Genomic DNA, 14028 nt, shown 5'->3' with positions numbered 1-14028 from the left:
AAAAAAAGTGAATGATGTTTTATGGTCATTTGTCTGCACTTTACTGCACAGTCATAATTAATGTCTTTGCCGATGCTTATAATCAGTATTTGATTATAACATTATTGTTGTTTCATTTTTTAATAAATTTTAACTTTGCCTTATCTAGAGGGGGGGGGGGGGGGGGGGGAAATCTTTCACCATGTACCTACACATAGTGTATGCACTATTAATAATTTACAAAGAAGAAATAAAATCTGTTCTTTGTTGTTGTTATTTGTGTGTGGCCCCTGCTGGATAACACAGTGCTTTTAGATCAGTAGGCTATTTTTCTTTCCTCAGTTCACTTGCCACCGCCCCCCCCCCTCCCCTCCCCCCTTTCACCTCTCCTGATGTACGCCATGATCTGTTGTGGAAGTCTTGTTGGTGGAGAATCTTTGAACATTTCCACAAAATTTTAATCCTCATTATCTAATGTCTGCTGCCAGGTTTGACAATTTCTCTGCTGCTTTACAGGATTTCTGTCCCTATTGGTCCTCTGTTTTGCCTAGGCCAAGAATTTTCCTACAAGGTGTTTTCCAGACCATCTTTTCTACTGAGAATTAAAATTTTGCTTGTTTAGAGAGAACTTAAGGATTGACCACAGTGTTGTAATGTCTAATCTTTGTATGTGTGGATATACACTTTCAGTTGTAGCCTAGGTTGTTATATGATCTCACAACATACCTGAACTGTCTGACCCTTTAGATTTGCTGCACTTCATGTTTAATTTCTGAATGCTAAATTAAGTACACTTCAGGGCATAGGTTTCTTTTTTTCTCTTTTTAACGGATTTGTAGGTCAGTCTTTTCTCCACATTGCTTGAGGCCTTCTGTCTCACTGCTGGTATTCCACTGTCCGCTAAATCATCTACGAAGGCTAAGCAAACAATATTGTCAGCTTAGTTTGTCCAAGCAGAATAGGTTTCCAAAGATTTTGAATTTTAATTCATTTCCCCATTCCCTAAGTACTTTGTCTGACTTGGGACTGAAGATGAGTGTTGATAGGCCATTTCCTTGGTGATCACCTGTTTTTATTCTGAAGGGTTCTGATATTTTACATGTAAATTCTACTTCTGCCAGCTGAAGCTCCAATTGTGCATCAAGATGGCAGCACCCCTGCACATGGTGAGTGCAGTTCTTTGACAAAGAGAGAAACACAGTACAGAAACGAAGTCTCAAACTTGACTTCATGAGACAAGAATGTTGCATAGAAACATATGTGTGGCAGCCGACCAAGAGGCAACCACATTAGTAACTGAATTGATAAAAGTGGTGGAAATTTTACTTTGGGCATTGTGTCCGTGACATTTGGTTAATGTGGCTTACTGTATTTCAGTCTAGTCCTTGCTGTTCTAGGATATCAAATGGAGACTATCAATCAATCAGGATATGTCGTCTTAAAGTTGATGATGGTGTGACTCAGCTGTTGAGCTTATTACTTCAGTTGTAAGAGTACAGAGACATGAACTAATGATTTGGGAGTTCATAAAACACCTGCTCTAAAATAGCTGATAAATTGAGAATTTATGGTTATTTGGTAGGCAATTAAGTATAAGTTACGTTATTGGGGTTAGAGTATTGCACTGATTCTGGGTTCATTGTGTCTGGATTTTTTGTTAGGGGTGCTCTTGGGGCATCACTCAGTGGAGAAATACTGTCTTATGACAAAATCTGATAATAATAATAATATTTATTTGTCCCTGTTAACTTTACAGTCTTGGACACCATCATTTTTTGTACAATTATATCAATATCATGTCATTCCAAGAATGAATATATACATCAAGTAGCACATTGTATATCATTCCAGGCAATAATGTTATAAACACATTAGCACATTATATATCACTCCATAGATATAATGATCGCCACTGTAGCCACAGTGGCTACAGTGCCGGTGTGTTGCACCACAGAAGCCCTCCATGATGCAGTTCCCTGACGACGGTCAACATTGACCTAAGAGTGTTGAATGAAGAAAAGGAGGATTTTGCCAATAGCCTTAGGGCAGTTCAGCCATGTTTGTATTACTAGTGAGTCATAAGTTGAGTTGTGAATGAAAATCTGCTTGTAATCTGCCAAATGAAACCAGATAATCTTCCAGAAAAGTTGAATAGTTGTTCTTTGTTTAAAAGCAATTTTCAGGAAGAAATGGGGAGTTTTGCCAGCTGAAGGTCAAAATTGTGCATAAAGATGGCAGAACCCTTGCACATAGTAAGTGTAGTTCTTTGATAAAGAGAAAAAGGCAGTACAGAAATGAAGTCTCAAACTTGACATCATGAGACAAGAATATTACACAGAAACATATGTGTGGCAGCTGACCAAGAGGCATCCACATTACTAACTGAATGGATAAAAGTGGTGGAAATTTAGTAAAGTGAATAATTTGCAGGGTGGAAATTTGGTAAAGTGAATTAGTTGCATGTGAGTCAGAGTTGACCTGAAGAATATAAGTAGGCACAAAATATGAAATGTTTCACATAACAGTGGTAATAAACAGTGTTTGCAAGCACATAAACAAAAATACACACCACTGATATGACATGTCGAGAAGAGATTATTCAAGATTATTTCATTCAACACAACTGAAAACTCATATTGTAGCACAATATTGTTACTGCCGTATTCAGGAAACTACAGTCAAACCAACTGATTACAAATTCACCCAGTCACTACTATAATATGCAATTGCACTATAATATGCAATATTACAACAGCAAAGCAGCCAAACGCAGTAGCAGAGGCTCACCTCTTCACCAGCAGGCATGCAGCCAAACATGTAAGCAGTTACACACCTCTACAACAACAAGACAGTCGGATTCTGTAGCACCAATCCATCACCCTGCCAAAAAGGGGGCTGTCATACATGATAGCAGCAATGAGTACCAACAATATTGAGTTATCTAGTTGGTCACACAATGTTCTGTGAATAGTCATTAGTGCGTTACATAAAGTGTTGGTAGTAACAAACCATAAAATCATTATTTGTTTCAGATTTATTGCACAAATGAATAGTATTTGACATAGTTAATAACAACTGACAAATAATTTTTGAACAACATATTTTACATTTAGTTAAGTATGTATGTCAATAAATATTGATTAGTAATTGGTTTTGGAGCGAAATGCTCAAATGGAAAATCAGTTAACAATTGAAGCATATATGGAGAGTTTAATGAGCAAATTTACTCAGTTAAATTCTAATGTAGATACAAGATTTGATAAAACAGGTAACAAACTAAGTTATATAGACAACAGATTTAACCAAGTGAACACTAGAATCAACCAGATTGATAAAGCAGTGTTCCATACCGGGGGACAGGTGCGTAGGTTAGAACAATGATAGGATGTGGAATTAAAGCATGTTGTGGAAACAGATACCCAACTGGAAATAGTAGAGGATAAACTAGAATGTGAGCTAAAACATGCACATGCAATTAAGTGGTAGGACGAACTACTTCAATGCATTAGTGTGTTAGGAAAAGAATTACTGAAAACTAAAACCAGTTTATAGTAAGTGACCAACACAAAAATAGTGACTGTATTGGTGATGATTAATGAATTAGAACCCATGGTACGATGGCTAGAGAACTAAAAGAGATAAACTGAAAGTAGAGTATAATTTCATTACAAGTTTTCAGTGTTAGGCTATTCTTATTTGTTGTTTAATACAATCCCCCCCCCCCTCCATGCTTTTAACATTAATAGACATATAAGCATATAATGCCTATAAGCATGAATCCACCTATGGTTGACTGCTCAAGTCAGAATGACAAAGGTAGATGGGAGGAAGAATGGACGAACATTAAGCTAGATTTTGTGTCTATATTTACCAATGGTATCAACCCCAAGTTTCCAAAGTTCACACCATCAGGTGATTTACATTCAATATTTGTTTTGAAAGCCTTTCAGTGAATGCTACCAAATAGTTGGTCTGATCATTATAAGACTATGTTTGTAGTGAATCATCTTACAGTAAAAGCAGCACACTAGAGAATGTTGAGATTAAACTACTTCAAAATATATACAGATTTTGAATCTCAGCTTACCGTATTTACTCGAATCTAAGGCGCACTCAAATCTAAGCCGCACCTGAAATCTGAGACTCGAAATTCAAGGGGAAAGAAAAGTTTAGGCCGCACCTCCAAATCGAAACAAAGTTGGTCTATTGTAATATGAGACACAATTTAGGTCGAATGAATGACGATACAGCTACAGTTTGGTTCGAGTCGTAAGCTTAGCAGTTGAGCTTTACCAGGTTGCCATTGCTATGCGTCAGGCGCTCCGTCCGTATTTATACGGATACCCTTCCTTTTTCAAGTGCTTCGTCTGGTTTGAATCAGTTGCTTTTTTTTCTTTGATCTGATAAGTGCCGTTCTCTTTGTTATAGGTGTTTACGTCACTCGAATCTGAAAATGCATTATTGTACTGTGTCATGCATTGTTTGATGCATTCTGATAATGAGTGTTTATGACCTGTCGCCGCTCGTGGCATGGCTTGCTTTTGTGTGCACTACCGCCGCTTACAATAAAAAAAGAGAGAAATTGTCTCATTAGCGAAACAATGGCAAGAGACTGGTATTTGTTGTTGCTTACACTGCTGCTTTCTTTGATAATGATCAACAAGAACCAAATAATAGACTGCGTATGATAGATGTGCTGAACGAGAGTTTAGCTAAAATTTTTCTCCGTTTGAAAATCTTTGCAGACGCCTCTTGTGTACGTTACATTCTGCACAGAAATTAGAGTCATCTTAGATTTAAAAATCTAATCAATTGCCGTGCTTCATTTCTGATTGTATCACTATTAGGCATAAGAATAATACGAATATAAACATGACATGATATGTATATTCTTCCGCATTTGCTGCTGTCTCACACTAGGTTCGTAGGTTATTAGGCAGATAGGATTTAAATGAGATAGCAGCAAACATGAAAGAATACATGGCAAAATGTTTATATTCGCATTATTCTTATGGTGAAGAGAATACTGCACGTGATTCACAATTCATAAAAGTTCCTATTAGCAACCATCTCTTCTCACAGGTAGAAAAAAATTCAGAACGTAAAATTGGCCATATTGACAAACATCGCAAATTGTCTTGCCAGTCGGATTTTCGTAGTACATTGAAATGCTGCTACATTCAAAGATGAACAATATGGAATTTGTATTTACTTCGTTGGATAATGTATGAAAATGCAGTGGTCGAAACTCGGGGCGGCGAAAAAAACTCGTCTTCCACTTTTTTTTAAATTTATTTACTGACGCAGAGGTTTTGGCGCCAGTATTTATCTTTGTGCCTGCAAAGCATGCCTGTGTAGCACTACATATATTCGATGGCGGAAGTTAGCTGTGGCAGCACCTACCAACATTTTTAAGAACTTCCGCTTACTTTGCACTCAATTCTAAGCCACAGGTGGTTTTTTGGATTGCAAAAACCGGAAAAAAAGTGCGGCTTAGATTCGAGTAAATACGGTACATCAAAATACTGGAGCAAGAGGGTCCAGAAAACCTCTGTTTAGAACTGTTATGGGCAAAACCTTATAACAATAACGACTGGAAAGGATACAGAGACTCTATTGAGTACTGAAAGAATAAAGCCAAATACCTAGGCCACCCTCTTCAACAATAACACCTACCAGAAGTAATTATAAGTCATCTTTCATGGAGAGTGCGAGATGTACTTGTCGGATGCGACTGGGGGAAAATAATAATCTATTAGAATACCTAGATCAAATAGATATGCTAGATCATCAATTGGACCACATTCTCTAATAGAAATAACGATAGTACAGGACCAACAAATACTAGAAATGACAACAATAAGCAGCAGCAGAGAATCAGGGGAAGACAGAGAGTGCAACAACAGAGGGCAATTTAATAGTACTTTTGTTAATACTTTTAATAATATGGAGAGGGAATACTAGCAAGCTTCTGAGGAGAGGCTTATTTGCCAAAAGCATATGCTAATGAGCCATCTGGCATACATTTGCAACAATAAAGATATAACAAATGGATCTTGTATGACAGAGGACTTGTTGGAAGCACCAGAACTACCGATTAGGAGATGTATCAGACCAAAACTCAGTGGAAAGATAGAAAAGATAGCTGTCAATACTATTTTAGATTTGGGAAGTGAAGTATGTGTAATAAATCAATACTTTCTGGAGCAGCATAATATTTTACAGCTTTTTCTGACTTTTCCAGTAACTGGACTGAAAATAAAAGGAGTAACAGGAACAACTAGTAAACCTGTACAATCAGATGTGCTTGTGAAGCTTGTCCTTTATGATTATATGTTTGAATGTCCAATGCTCATAGTTTACAGATTAAACATTCCTGTGATTTTTAGTACAGAATGTTTGTCTGAACATGGAGTTGTATTGGATTTCAGGAAAGGGTTGATAACTTTCTCTTATAGAAACAATATGGAACGGGTGACATTACCATCTGAAACACCGAATCACATGATTCTCGCATGTCACTAGCAGTCGAAACAACTCTAGTTAATTGTGGATAATAGTTTGTATATGATTATGATAAGTGTGTGTGCGATGGCAACTTAACACGCAACATTATTAAATTAACAGGATAAGGACAGAGAGAGAAAGTAAACGTAACAACCCTACTAAAGAAACATATAAAAGTATTCTCCATGAGGTCTGGACTAACAGATGACTTTGTGTGCAACCTTAAGATACAACCACATAAACCATTGTTTTATCAAATACCAGTAGCTACCAGTCAGTCAGTAAAAACAAAATAAACAAAATGGTTTCATGGAATGTTATTGGATCTTCAGATAGATGTTACAATAATCTATTGGTTATGATTTAAAACCTGAAGGGTCTATACAGTTAGTAGTGGATGCTCATTTATTAAAATAGGATTATCAAGACAGAACAAGATAGGCTTCCACTTACTGAGAAATTACTGATAAAATTCACAGGGAGTAAGTACAGTGGAACCTCACATAGCAAGCATAATTCATTCCAGAATCTTACTCACAGTGTGAAACACTCATTAAGTGAAACAATTTACATTACTAGCCATTAAAATTGCTACACCATGAAGATGACGTGCTACAGATGTGAAATTTAACTGACTGGAAGAAGATGCTGTGATATGCAAATGAGCATTCACACAAGATTGGCGCCAGTGGCAACACCTACAACGTGCTGACATGAGGAAAGTTTCCAACCGATTTCTCATACACAAACAGCAATTGACCGGCACTGCCTGGTGAAATGTTGTTGTGATGCCTAATGTAAGGAGGAGAAATGCGTACCATCATGTTTCCGACTTTGATAAAGGTCAGATTGTAGCCTATTGCGACTGCGGTTTATTGTATCGCGACATTGCTGCTCACATTGGTCGAGATCCAATGACAGTTAGCAGAATATGGAATTGGTCGGTTCAGGAGGGTAATATGGAATGCCATGCTGGATCCCAACAGCCTCGTATCACTAGCAGTCGCGATGACAGGCAACTTATCTGCATGGCTGTAACGGATCGTGCAGCCACATCTCGATCCCTGAGTCAACAGATGGGGACATTTGCAAGACAACAAACATTTGCACGAACAGTTCGACGATGTTTGCAGCAGCATGGACTATCAGCTCGGAGACCATGGCTGCGGTTACTCTTGACGCTGCATCACAGACAGGAGCGCCTGCAATAGTGTACTTAACGACGAACCTGGGTGCACAAATGGCAAAACGTCATTTTTTTCAGATGAATCTAGGTTCTGTTTACAGCATCATGATGGTCGCATCCATGTTTGGCAACATCGCGGTGAATGCACATTGGAAGTGTGTATTCATCACCACCATACTGGCATATCACCCAGTGTGATGGTATGGGGTGCCATTGGTTACATGTCTCGGTCACCTCTTGTTCGCATTGACGGCACTTTGAACAGTGGGCATTACATTTCAGATGTGTTACGACCTGTGGGTCTACCCTTCATTCGATCCCTGCGAAACCCTACATTTCAGCAGGATAATGCACAGCCGCATGTTGCAGGTCCTGTACAGGCCTTTCTGGATACAGAAAATTTTCGACTGCTGCCCTGGCCAGCACATTCTCCAGATCTCTCACCAATTGAGAACGTCTGGTCAATTGTGGCCGAGCAACTGGCTCGTCGCAATAAGCCAGTCAGTACTCTTGATGAAGTGTGGTATTGTGTTGAAGCTGCATGGGCAGCTGTACCTGTACGCGCCATCCGAGCTCTTTTTGACTCAATGCCCAGACATATCAAGGCCGTTACTACGGCCAGAGGTGGTTGTTCTGGGTACTGATTTCTCAGGATCTATGCAACCAAATTGCATGAAAATGTAATCACATGTCAGTTCTAGTATAATATATTTGTCCAATGAATACCCGTTTATCATCTGCATTTCTTCTTGGTGTAGCAGTTTTAATGGCCAGTAGTGTATCTCATATAAATTAATGTAAAATATGAGAATGCATTCCATGCAGAAAAAGTACTAAAACTTTAATCTTATTCATGTCATTTATTCAAAGAAAATTATACATATAGTATTATTTACTTTATTATTCATGATAAATAACTAATTCTTTTTTACTAGGAAGCTATCTGTAGTTGGATGAAAATAAAAACAATGTTTCCAGCAATCGAGAAGATGGAAAATGTGACTAACACAACAAATGCTGCTGGAAGAAAAGTGTTTTTACAGAGTGACAGGGGGACTGATGACCTTCGCTGTTTAGTCCCCCTTAAACATCCCAACCACCACCACAGAGTGACAGTCACCTTAGAGGCGTTGCTCATAAAAAAAAAAAAAAATAAAAAAAATAAAAAAAAAAAAATGTTAACAAAGTGTTAAGTGTCCCAGGTTATATCAAACCAGGTGCTCACATTGACTAAGTATTATCAACAGTAACAGATACTTCTTAAAAGCTAACCAAGAAAGACTGCATTGTGATCTGTGGTGGTTCAAATGATGTTGCTCAGAATGAAGGTTTGCATGCTGCTAATGTGTTAAGAATAGCTCTAAACCACCTGAAGCATTCAAACGTAATTGTAAATGATATTCCACACAGGCATGACTTAATACATTCCTCATGTGTAAACAATGCAGTAATAGCTACAGATAGACATTACGCAGAAATCTGCAGCAGTTTTGTGAATATTCATAGGACTGAACCTCACAAATTTGGCAGAGAACTTTCCACTACTCATGGCCTTCACCTCAAGTGGTGTGGGAAAAGTGATTTAGTGATTATAATTTGTGACATAATTGCAAATGCATGGAACAGTGTGAACCCAGAACTATCAGATTTGAACAAAGACTGAACCACTACACAAGGTAATTGTAGGACTGGGTATAGGCTGACTATATTGAGGCCTCTGCAGTAAGAACCATGAACTTATTACCAATATCCATGAGCCACAAGGTATAGATTAGGTCCATGTTCTGTGCTTGAGTGAGTACCATATTAATTCTGGTATAGAAAAACATGTGATAAATAATTATTACTTAGCATCATCCTTTTGTTGAAAGTATAAAGAGGTGAGCTTGCCATTTATGTTAAAAACAGTGTCACATGTAGAGCAAATGATGTGCAAAATTATTGTTTAGAACAACATTTGGAAGTGTGTGCCATAGAATTACCTTTGAATAATTACCATATATCAGTAGTTATGGTATACGAAACACCTTCAAGGAATATATGAAGATAGTAACTGTTCTCGAAAGAACAGATACCATTGATGACCGTACATCTTCTCTAGAATAAATGATAATTAATTGAAACCCTCAGTTGTGACAGGTGTTGTTGATATACCTTGATGGGGACAGCTGAAAATGTGTGGCCCGACTGGGACTTGAACCCGGGATCTCCTGCTTACATGGCAGACACTCTCTCCATCTGAGACACCGAGGACACGGATGAATAGCGTGATTGCAGGGACATATCCCTTGCACGCTTCCTATGAGACCCACAGTCTCAACCGTCCACAATCTACATACATAATGTTCCTAATAGATATTTACCCATCCACTCATTATTCGCACCAACTAAGGTGACGATTCTCGTAAGAGTTCGGCTGACGTGTGCTCATTTGCACTGACAAAGGTCAATGGCAGGGTATCCATTTAACTGTGTATGAAGATGGTAACTGTTCTCGAAAGAACAGATACCATTGATGACCATGCAGCTTCTCTAGATGATAATTAATTGAAACCCTCAGCTGCCGACAGGTGTTGTTGATATACCTCGATGGGGACAGGAAGCACGCAAGGGATAAGTCCCTACAGTCGTGCTATTCATCTGTGTCCTTGGTGGCTCAGATGGATAGAGCGTCTGCCATATAAGCAGGGGATCCCAGGTTCGAGTCCCGGTCAGGGCACACATTTTCAGTTGTCCCCATCGAGGTATATCAACAACACCTGTCAGCAGCTAAGGGTTTCAATTAATTATCCTTTATATCTTCAAGGAACTTTAATCTCTTTTTGAAGAAGTTAGATGCTCGCCTAATATACTTAATTAAACAGAAAAAGAGGTGTTGGACTGCTTGGGGACTTCAGTGTAAACTTTCTAACAAATTCCAGAGACAGATCAGACCCAGAAAATCTGATGTTCACATATATTCTTGGTTCTGTAGTTAGCTTGCCTACTAGAGTAACTTCGTGTACAAGCACAAGGATCGATAATATATTTACAGACCAGAACAAAACAGGCAATACAACTACCATGTCAGTCCCGAATGGTCTCTGACCATGATAGACAAAGACTCACCATAAATAGTTCAAGTATCTATGGGAAAGACAGTGGCCCTACTTGAAAAATAGCTAGGACAATTAATGATTATAAACCACCCAGACTTTTAAATCACAGCTCCAAGCCAAGACCAGAGACATGTGTATAATTTAGAAAATGCCAATTCCAAGTAAGTCTTTCAGTAATGAAGTGGCACTGATATCTGAAAATACATTCTCAAAGTATATATATAAGACCCAAACCACAAAACATACCAAAAAATCCCATGTGAACTATTGGTATCAAGACTTCATGCAACAGGAAACAATAGCTCCCTACATCACCTCAAACAATTCAGACAACCACAACTACCTAAATCATGATAAAAAAGATACTGTAAAACAGTAAGTACGTTTATTCAGAAGTCAAAAAGTTTGTATCTGTGCTCCAAAATTAATGTATCTAGCAACAAAATTGAAACATTATGGGAAGTGATAAAGAATGAGACTGCTGGAAATTGCCCCAGTGGGTCATTGTTCTCAGTAGTTAAGGTAAATGAGTGCAAAATCAAGAGATTGACAAAAATTTTTAATCAGCACTGCTGAGAAAACAGGACACAATGATTCCTTTGAAAGAGGCCTTAAAATACTGAAAGTTTATTTACCAAATTTCATAGAGCAGATAGGTGTAGCCCCTATAATAGTACAGGAGCAAGGAAAACGATATTTCTTTAAAAACAAAAAATTCAATAGGTGTCAACAACATCTGTAGCAAACTGCTAATAGCCCCGCACTGAAATCAGTTTAGTGACTTCCTAGGTCATATATTCAATGCCTCTCTGAAAGACGGTATCTTCCCTGACAGGATGAAGTATGCTTTTGTAAAGCTCCTCTACAAAAAAGGTGGCCTCAGATGTTACAAACTATCATCCTATTTCTCTTTTGATTACATTGTCTAAAGTCCTCCAAAAAATTAATATGCACCAGGATATCACTTGGAAAACTTTGCAATAATTACTAAAATGAGTCTGGATTCAGAGAAGGTATCTCCAAAACCAAAGCTACATTTTAATTTACCAATAACGTTTTGGAATGCCTTGACAAGAGGAAATTGCCTGTGGGCATATTTTGTGATCTGTCGAGGCCTTTGACTGCATCAGTCATAGAATGGTTATAGAGAAAGTATGCCACTATGAACTCCGATGACAAATGGGCAACTGGCTCAGATCCTATCCACAGGGCAGAAAACAGAAAATAGTGTTAGATGGTAACAATATGCACGTGGGAGGAGTAGAGTGTTATAACCTTTAATCACCAATAATTGCGTGGATATTCAAACACACTCACTTGGAAACAATAGCTCGTTACATGATAACAACTCAGTATCTCTTATTCGACTGCTGTGCCGTGACATGCGGCCGGTGCCGTTCGTAGCTAGGTGGCGCTCCCGCGCTCAGCCGAGTTGCGGAGCGCCTCTATCGCCGTTTGCGCATACTGTCATGGCGGCACTGTTAAATGTCATGGCACTGTCACAACACTTTTCCCCCCTTGAAAAAAAAAAAAAAAAAAAAAACATTCACTTCCTTGGAGACAGGGACAGTGCGGAGACATCCATGGCCTCTTGTGAGGCCCGAGAAGATCCCGCAGAGAGACACAAGAGTATGGTCAAAAATGTCCAGGACGGAAGCTCGTGTGTGGCACGTGCCTCCTGGACAAGATGATGGGTGAAAACTCCGAAGCAGCATCCATAGGTGTCATGGACCTGGGGGTGTGCTCCAGCGAGATGGGTCCCGCAGAAGGTGGCGTCGCGACTGGGGCCAGTTCTGGCATACTCAGAAGCGGTAGCGACGTCGGCTGCATCAATATGTACGGAAGACCGGCAGCAGCGACAGGACTGGCTTCTCGGGCTGGTGGAGGCGTAGGAAGGGGCGGTGGCACCGGCGTGGCCACCACTCATGGGCGCATCTGGTCATAATGGCGAACAACCATGCCGTCGTCCGTACGTATTTCACAAAGCCGGTGGCCGCGGAGAGCCTTGACCACCCCTGGAATCCATGTAGGGCGAGATCCATACCCTCGTGCCCACACGTCGGCGCCCACCGAGTATTTTCCCGCACTAGGGGACACAGCACAAGGCCTGACAGGTTGAAGCAGGTGCAGGAGAGTGCACGGTTGGCGGCCATGCAAGAGTTCAGCAGGGCTCCGATCACCCAGAGACGTGAAGCGATAAAAACTCAGAAATTGCAGCAGAGCGTCATCTGTGGAAAAATCACAAAGGAATTTTTTCATCTGGCTTTTGAAAGTGCGGACAAAGCGCTCAATCTCCCCATTCGATTGTGGATGGAAGGGCGGTGCTGTAACATGATGAATCCCTTGTCCAGTACAAAAATCATGGAAGGCCTGTGAAGAGAACTGAGGGCCATTTTCCGTGACGATCGTGGATGGAAGACCTTCTAGCGCAAAGATTTTGGACAAAGCCAGCGTCATCGCCACAGTAGTGGGCGACGGGCATCGAACAACAAACGGAAACTTCGAGAAGGCGTCAATCAACAGTAGCCAATAAGTACTGAGGAAGGGTCCGGGAAAGTCAGCGTGCACCTGTTCCCATGGCTGTGCCGGATCAGGCCACGGAGAGGGTATAGTACGAGGTGCAGCCAGTTGTTGAGCACACTGACCACACGCAGCAACCATGTGGGCGATGTCCGAATCAATACCGGGCCAATAAATGTGCCTGCGGGCCAGGGACTTAGTCCGAGAAATACCCCAACGGCCATCATGCAACAGTTTGAGAACATCTTTGCGAAGAGAGGCTGGCACCACGACCCGTGGAGATGCGCCATCCGTGGCCAGAAGAACAACACCATCACGAACAGACAGACGAAGGCGCAAGGCATGGTAGTTGCGAAGGGGATCCGATGCCCAGCCCTTGGTCCTGTCCGGCCAACCCCGTTGAACAAAACTGATCACCTGACGCAGGACTGGGTCCCACACAGTAGCCGACACGACCTGCAAACCTGTAAGTGGAAAACGCTCGACCCCACGATGTTCTTCCTCATCAATGTGGAAACAGAGTAGTTCATCACGATCGAAAACCGGGTCGGGGCCCATCGGCAATCGCGACAATGCGTCAGCGTCAGCGTTGGTGTGCTGGGCCGTGGGGCGATAGTGAATCTCATAGTGAAAATGAGACAAGTATAAGGCCCAACGTTGCAGGTGGTGAGGTGCCTCATCCAGAAGCGACGCCGATGGGCTGAACAGAGAGACCAGCTGCTTGTGGTCGGTGATGAG

The sequence above is a fragment of the Schistocerca piceifrons genome, chromosome 1, assembly GCF_021461385.2.
Source record: "Schistocerca piceifrons isolate TAMUIC-IGC-003096 chromosome 1, iqSchPice1.1, whole genome shotgun sequence".
Taxonomy (NCBI): Eukaryota; Metazoa; Arthropoda; class Insecta; order Orthoptera; family Acrididae; genus Schistocerca; species Schistocerca piceifrons.
This window is presented reverse-complemented; position numbering follows the sequence as displayed.